Consider the following 8,487-nt stretch of genomic DNA (forward strand, 5'->3'; position numbering starts at 1 on the left):
AGAGCATTATTTCTTTTAAAGACATGTCCAAGGTTGTCATGTGTCTAATCTTCCGCACACCACTGTTTACCAATATAGGGAACCTCTCTACAAACCAAGATATCTCAAACTATTTCTGACATTTCCTAAGACCCCTCCTGGGAAGACAGGAGTCTCTGCTGAGGGCTGGTTAAACAATAGTAGAACTTTTATTAATTTGAAAGGGCATAAGCATTCAGGAGTCTAGGTCAGTGATGAATTTTTGTTGCTCTTCTGCCTTGGAACCTCTAGCTAATGAGCTTAATGGTCTTCATTTGTGTTTAAGTGGCTCTTCAAGAATAGTTTCATCAATCTTTGACCTTAGGACAGTAGTTTAGTGTGCACCAGGGAGGCAGAGACAGGAGGATTTCTGAGTTTGAAGCCAGTTTGAAGTACAGAGGAAATTCCAGAGTTATACAGTGAAACCCTATCTTGAAAAAAATCACAGCCAAAAAAATTCAAAGCACAGTTTACACACCCTTTTTTTCCTTTAATATTACAGATTCCATCAGTTCCTAAGGTTGTTGAGGTCAACACCATTCCCTCTCCCCCTTAGTGAATTAGGGTCATATATCATAATATGATTAGGTTATTTTTCATCTCCTAAATTCTATCCTGTATTATTTTTAAATGATTATTTTCTAGCAAAGTAACTTTCAGTAATTCATTTTTCTGAAAAGTCATATATTTGGCAAAAGTATAATGGCATGTATCCAGCATAATAGAATAATATAGCAGGTTTTACTACACCAAATCCCTCTGTACATCACCTGCCAATCCTTCTCTCTTAAAACCTGGTACCTATACATTTTTAACCACCCCCTCCCAAGAATGTCATATGACTGAAATAAAATACCATATTGACATTTGCAACTTCTGTCTTTACCAACTTAACAATGCCCATTCAAGTCTTATCCATATCTTTTGTTTTTTAATGATGATTTTTGTATTTAAATTTGAAACAAGCTTGGTTTACATGTCAATCCCAGTTCCCTCACCCTCCCCCTCCTCTCCTGTCCCTCCTACCCCCATCCCATCTCCCTTTCTGCTCCCCCAGGAGGGTGAGGCCTTCCGTGGGGGATCTTCAAAGTCTGTCATATCATTTGGAGCAGGGCCTAGGCCTTCCCCCATGAGTCTAGGCTGAGAAAGTATCCTTCTGTGTGGAATGGGCTCCCAAAGTCCATTTGTATACTAGGGATAAATACTGATCCACACTACTAGAGGTCCCATAGACTGCCCAGTACTCCTAACTGATACCCATGTTCAGGGGGTCTGGGTCAGTCCTATGCTGGTTTCCCAGGTATCATTCTGGAGTCCATGAGGTCCCCCTTGTTCAGGTCAACAGATTCTGTGGGTTTCTCCAGCCTGGTCTTGACCCCTTTGCTCATCATTCCTCCCTCTCTGCAACTGGATTCCAGGAGTTCAGCTCAGTGCTTAGCTGTGGGTGTCTGCTTCTGCTTCCATCGCTACTAGATGAAAGCTCTAAGATGGCATTTAAGGCAGTCATCAGTCTCATTAAAGGTCATCCATATCTTTCTTAAAGTAAATTAGTAGAAAAATTATGGAAATGTTTGCTTGTTTGTCAAGAAGATTAAAACTATCATCTGATTTATTAATTCTAAATCTTTACTACCACACTTGTTCCGTAGCTAAGAAATATAATAAATCTACATTGATAAACTGGTAAATGGATGGAAGAAAATGGGGCACACATATAAAATGGAATATTATTCAATAGTAGGACATAATTCTGTCATTTGTGACAATCTGGATGGATCTGGGAAACCCCGTTGTAAGGAAATACACCCGGCACAGGAAGACAGACAAGTGCCATGTGGTGCCATGTGACTTGACCTCCATAGGCTCTAACGGGTGATGTCACAGAAGCTGAGGAGAGAATGGCGATATGGATGGGAGAATTCCCCGAATCAGAGGAGACTAGGATCGGAAGACGGGGAGGCGTCCTCAGTGGGAACTAAGGAGTTCTAGTATGGCATCCCACAGCAAGTGAGTACAGATGACAGCAGTGTAGTGTACTCCTCTGACAGCGAGAGGAAAGCATTTCTTCATCCAAAAGAATTGATGACCATTTGAGGAGACAAATGTCGTGTACAATCTTAATGATCTAGTGTAGGCCTTCTGGGACTTTTACACTCGCGACTATTTTTTACTCAAGGAAATTTTATGTGGCCTCAGGTATGCAGATCTGTAAAACGTATACAAATCAAACATTTATTGACAGTAAATGAACTTATTTTAAAACAATTCTTTGTGGAAAGAGGGAAAAACATGGTCAGACATATTGTCTGATTTTTTTATTTTTGTACTTAGATTAAAATCACTGAAATGCATAACATGCTGTTGTCTTAAGTTAGAATAAAATGTCTGAGACATTGTTAGTGTATGTGCCTCATGGCCTGGGTAGTATATAATAGCCCATGATGTATGTTCATACCATGGCTGCAGTGAAGTCGCACGGTATGACATTGGTGAGAGCTGCCAGAAATGTCCTGGATCGTAATACACTTGACTTTGATTAATGTTTGAGTGCTGCCCATTCAGAAACCATTCATTGTTGCTGTATTTTTCAGGACCCCCATGTTTAGTTATGCAGCCCCCTCCCCACAACATGGGGTTGTAATACACAGTTTAAGAAATTGCGTTTTAATGTACCAGTTAAAACATCAATTGAAAGGAAGTGGACCCTTGTAGAGATTGAGAGTGAAGTAGGAGTTACCAGGGCGGTGATGGGGGAGGGGAAATAGAGGACTGGGTTAAAGGATGCCCAGTGAGCCGAAGATGGGGCTCAGTGCTAAAGCCCTTACCCACCGCCCACCGCCTGAGTCCATCCCCAGCACACAGAGTCAGTTACATTTAGAAATAAATCCTGGTGCGCTTCTATTCCTCAAGAACAAGCTATAGCCAAAAATAGTTTGTACATTTCAAATAGCTGTGTGAGAGGTCAGCATTTAATACGACAATTTAAACCCTGCCATATACAATGTGCTGTCTGTTTTTATGCTAACTCATAAATATGTATGTTTTTACATTTCACTTCACCCATAGTTTTTACACTGACTTGTTTTCAAATTAATGTTAGGAATATTATGAATAATTTTCCATTACTGAAATGAGTTATGAGTGGTTAGAAAGTCTGTGTACTTTGCCCTCATGCAATTATGTTTCCCAAGTAAAATTGCAACAAGATTCCTATAGTGTCTTAGTGAGCTTTTGATTTTGTGTTGGAATACGTGGTTGTCTTTCGCTGAGTGGTGTCTCTTCACAGCAACAGAGCACTCACTAAAATACCCCTCTTTCATAATTTACCGTGTTTTCTGAGCACTGCAGTATTTGCTTGCAAATGTAGTCAATGTATTCTTCATCCATGTTATTTCCAACTCACTGGCCTGAAGGATGGGAGATGCCATAGACGTGAATTGAGCTTAGCTCAAGAAGCAGCAGGACTTATCATAAAAACATAGAAAAACCAATGTGCATTCAGAAATAGTTTTCAATATTGACCTTACAGCCATGGATAATCTAAATTAGGAAAGGAAGATGGTAAAATAAGTAGATCCAGAAACAGCACCACACAAATGGTGATGTGTCGTACTTTGCACATTTATGATACTGTAAAAGATGCTTTATGTGCTATTTTGTTTTTTCTTTATTATTATTTCTTACTTTACATATCGATTCCAGTTCCCTCTCCCTCCTTCCCATGTCCCCTGACCCCCCTCCCATCCCATCCCACCCCCCACTCCACAGGGAGGGCGAGGCCTTCCAGGAGGGATTATTAAATCTGTCAAGTCATTAGGGGCTGAGTAATATACATCCTTCAGTAATAGAGTGCTTGCCTAATTTGTGCAAGGCTTTGTGTTATGTTCCTAGTCAAAGCAAAGACAGAGGAAACAAAATAACCTGTAAAATCATGACATTGGCAGACTTGTCGGACCTGGTTCCTGATAGAGGAGAGAATGCCAAGGAAAAAGTGATGTCAGTGATAGCCAGGCGTAATCACAGGCACACTTAGCAACCTGGAAAGCAAGGCCAGCGGTGGTCAAATTTGTCACACAAAAGACGGTGTGAGCTTCCAGGTATGCAGACAAAGCATGCTTAAGAACAAGTAGCAGACTTCCTATGGCTCTCTGAGGTCAGCCTGAAACAATGATACTGCTAGCCTGTCTCAGACCAGCTGACTTTTGCCGAGCTTTTTCATCTGGAATAGGAATAGGCATTTCAAACAGCTGAGGCAACCGGCCTGTTTTGTTGTTGCTGTTGCTCTGCCCTTGGTGTGTAGGGTTGTAAAAGAGAACAGGCCGCCTTCTCAAAACGGCGTTGACATTAAGTGGGTGGTGTTTTTTCTTCGCTGTCAAAGGAGAGAGCTTAAAGCCTAGACGAGATGATGTACCATCAAGTCAAAGGAGACAAATAACTTGTATAGGGTCTCAATATCCGTATCAGGAAACTAAAACAACAGTCAGGTATTTCAGAGCGATCTTAAGAATTCGGTTATACTCATGTTGGAAGGCTAAGAGCAATACAGTGGAAACTAAGAAAACAGCACAGATATTAGAAACCATCCATTTCATCTCAGACTGCTGGCAAAGGAGAGAAGTTGCTCCAGAACAGACTCTAGTTAGGGCTGGGCCCCTCCAGAGGGTTGGTGGCATGGGTGGTCTGAACACTTCCAGGTAGGGAGCCCTGCGCACTGGTGTACTGGAACTTACAAAACTGGTTTCTGCTTGGACTGTTGATGTGGGAATGGAATGCTTGCAGTACAGAAAGCATCCACATTATTCTGGAGTTGTCATTCATCTCTATAACTGAGAAACACACGGCACGCTTGAGTTACCGTCTTCCACTGGGGCCTTCCTGTCAGGGGACCTAACAGGCAGTTAGTTAGGGACAATGATTGTGAAGCTTCTGTCCCTAGGGCTCTAGAGCCCATTCCAGAAGAGGGAACTCAAGGTAGCCATATCAGGTCCAAAAGAGGCCCAATGGCTGTGAGAGTCCATATAGCTGTCAACTAGAATGAGGCCTTTGCAGGTGACTTGACGGAGAATGTTTTTTACTAAGGAAAACCTTAGTAAAAGGTTTACTAAAAGGTTTAGTGGACCACATACTCAACTTTTGCATGAACCTATACCCAATTTCTCTGTGTCCGTATGATGAATAATACGTCTTTTGTTAGAAACCTGACCATAAAGCTAGAAGGGCAGTTCTACGCTTGACATTTCTGACAGATGAAATTCAATATGACAAGAGTGCCAAGGGATCTCAGAGGCCGCCATGGGACAGGTTGCTTATGCTCTGGACGGTGTGTGTAAAGAACCTTCTTTGTTTAACCCATGCCATTTTCTAATTCCTGCCTCAATTTATTCTTTGAGTCATGATTGTTCCAAAATGTGTTTTAAATTTCTGTGTAATAAATTTTCCATTTTTTCATCTGTTAATGATTTCTGGTTTTATTCCACTGTGACTGAAAAATATGTTTGTTGTGATTTTATTCTCCTGGACTTAGTTAGGACCAGTTACTTTTGACCTTGTATGTGATCTTTCTTCAAGGCTTTATTTTACTGCCAGTAGGTGGGGATGCTCTGGAAATACCTGTTGGGTTCATTTGGTCTCAGTCTACAAGCGTTGCTCAGGTCTTCATTTTCCTTATTAATTTTCTGTTTGGACATGCTGTCCATTATTAAAAATAAGGTATTGGGTCAGGCGTGGTGGCACAAGCCTTTAATCCCAACACTCGGGAGGCAGAGGCAGGCAGATCTCTGTGAGTTCGAGTCCAGCCTGGTCTACAGAGCTAGTTCTAGGACAGGCTCCAAAGCAATACAGAGAAACCCTGTCAAAACCATCCTGTTAGTTCTAATGAATTTACTGATTTCCTTAGAATGTATTATACCATCTGCAAACAAAGATCAACTTGCTTTATGCTTTCCATCAGTGTCAATTCACTGCTTTATCTTGTGTTTTCTAGAACCTCCATTGTTCTATGAAATAATAGCATAAACAGAAGACTTTGCTTATTCCTAATCTTGGGGAACAGCCAGTCATTCACCATGAAGTATGATGCTAACTATAGATGTGGCTCTGTATGTGTGTGTGTGTGTGTGTGTGTGTGTGTGTGTGTGTACACATGTGTGTAGGGGATTTGAATGTGTATGTGTGAGTATGTATGTTTGTGTGCATGTGTCTAAGTGTGTGTATGTATGTGTATATAAGTATATGTCTATACATATATGTGCTTGTGTGTTTCTAGTAGATTTTTTAAAAATCAGCTGAAGAATATTTCTTTATATCTGGTTTGCTGAGAACTTTTTTGCGGTCACAAGTGCTAAATCTTGGAAATGGTTTGTTTGCATTTAATGAAATGACTGTAATTTTAAAAATTATGCTAATATGGTGAATTATAGTGATTGCTTTTTAAAGGATTTAACTTTACATTCCTGTGATAAATCTCATCTATTCATGGCTTATTATTTATTATTTGCTATTTATATGGATACACATTCATATACATATTACATATATATATCTAGATTAATATATACATTTACATATATTACTTTTATTCACTGACATTTTATAATCAAAATTTTCATTTGTTGAATATGAGACTTTGATTTGTGTTTTTATTATTTTTAATATTCTTGTGTTACATCATATGCTGTAGAAAATTAAATTAAACTACAGACTTAGTACATATAAAGAAGATGGCAATTGGTTATAAAAATTCCACTGGCTAGGCTAGGAATGTGGTAGAGTACTTGAGTAGCATGCATAAGGCTCTGATTTCAATCCCCAGAAACACATGTACTGATTTTGGTAGGTGCATGTCTTTAATGCCAGAAATTAGTAGGTAGAGGCAGGATCAAAAATTCAAGATTGTGACTGAGTTTGAGGCCAGACGGAACTACATGAGAGCCGGTTTCATTTTACTTTATTTCTCTCTCTCTCCTTTTATTCATTTTACATACCAACCACAGCCCACCTCCCTCTCTTGCTTCCCCCTCCTACTCCCAACTCACCCCCCATCCACTCCTCCAAAAGGGCAAGGCCTCTCATGAGGAGTCAACAAAGCCTGGCACGTTCAATTGAGGCAGTACCACCCCCCTGCCCCTCCCTCCCATCAAGGCTGATCAAGGCATCCACCATAAGGAATGAAACCGAATTAGACCCCCTGCATGTGGGAGACCTGATTTTAAGGGGGAAAAAAGAACTTTACTGTTAAATAAACAGAAGGATGCCCACAGGTCATCAATAGCTACATATTTCTGGGCTTCATTGCACATAAAAATTCTGGAACATGTGTCTTATGTGACGGCATGCAAAGACCTTGAGAGCCTGTCCAAGACTAGTCTTGTAGAGCACAGTGTCGGAGGGTCCTCAAATCATTCAAGTAGGGAAAGGTATGTTAGCAAACTACGGTGCAGAACAGTGAGCCAAAGGCTGGAGGCACACCACACACAGAACAAGATTTCAAACCCAGGCACAAATGACTTCATTGCTATTTCTGTATAAAGACTGAGCAGCACAAGCCAGCACGCACGTTTTGCCTCATGCATGTAGTACAGGATTTCCCACTCTTGAAAGATCCAGAGGTCTTAGCAGATTGGATGTGGTTTTGTGTTCTGTGATCCTTTCTGATGTTATCCTGCTGACACATGTATCTAATTCTTGAACATTTAAGTCTCTAAGCAGAAATGAAACTACTGGATAAAGTGCCCATTCTCAGAAATTCTGTATAAACTCTTCCTATGGGCATAGCATCCGGCAGACAAAAACCCAAGGACAGTTGAATTGGTGAATTTGGTCAGGACTGAAGTCAGGATTGAAAGCACACATGTGAGACACATTACCACATAGATGTAATTCCAGAACAGTGATAGGATGATGCAGCAGAGGTAGTACAGACCCCAAGGGAATATCCCTGAAACCAGGTACCAACACATCCCCAAATCTCATTGTTCATGGCATCTCATGCTAACTGTCTTTGCTGACTTGGAGAGAGTGCAGAGATGGAGCACAGAGCCACTGTCCCCAGTGCCGTCACAATAGACACCAAGTGTTTATGAAGGATGGGAAAGAGTGAGCTTGAGAATATTAAGAGCTAACATTTCCTTCCAGTGCCTGACATCTGCAAAAATACAAATGCTCCACATACTGCAAAGGGGAAACAACATTCCTCAGAAAATGTTGAAACAGAAAACACTGAGCTGAGTTAATAGGCTTCAGCATAAAAAGAGGGAGAAAGGAGGCTGCTGAATCCTTGGTGCCACTCGAAGCCCTCTGAGGAGCCATCAGGAGCAAGGCCCGCCCCCCCCCCTGCCAGACCTGGAGAATGGGGTCAAATGGAGGCCGACATATTGATTCCTCTATGAACCTTGTGATTGATGAGCGTGTGGAGATGGTAACTACTGGGCAGCAGAATAAAATCAGAATGGTGGACATGTGAGGAATAGG

Source organism: Phodopus roborovskii, unplaced genomic scaffold (genome assembly GCF_943737965.1).
Source record: "Phodopus roborovskii unplaced genomic scaffold, PHOROB, whole genome shotgun sequence".
Lineage (NCBI taxonomy): Eukaryota > Metazoa > Chordata > Mammalia > Rodentia > Cricetidae > Phodopus > Phodopus roborovskii.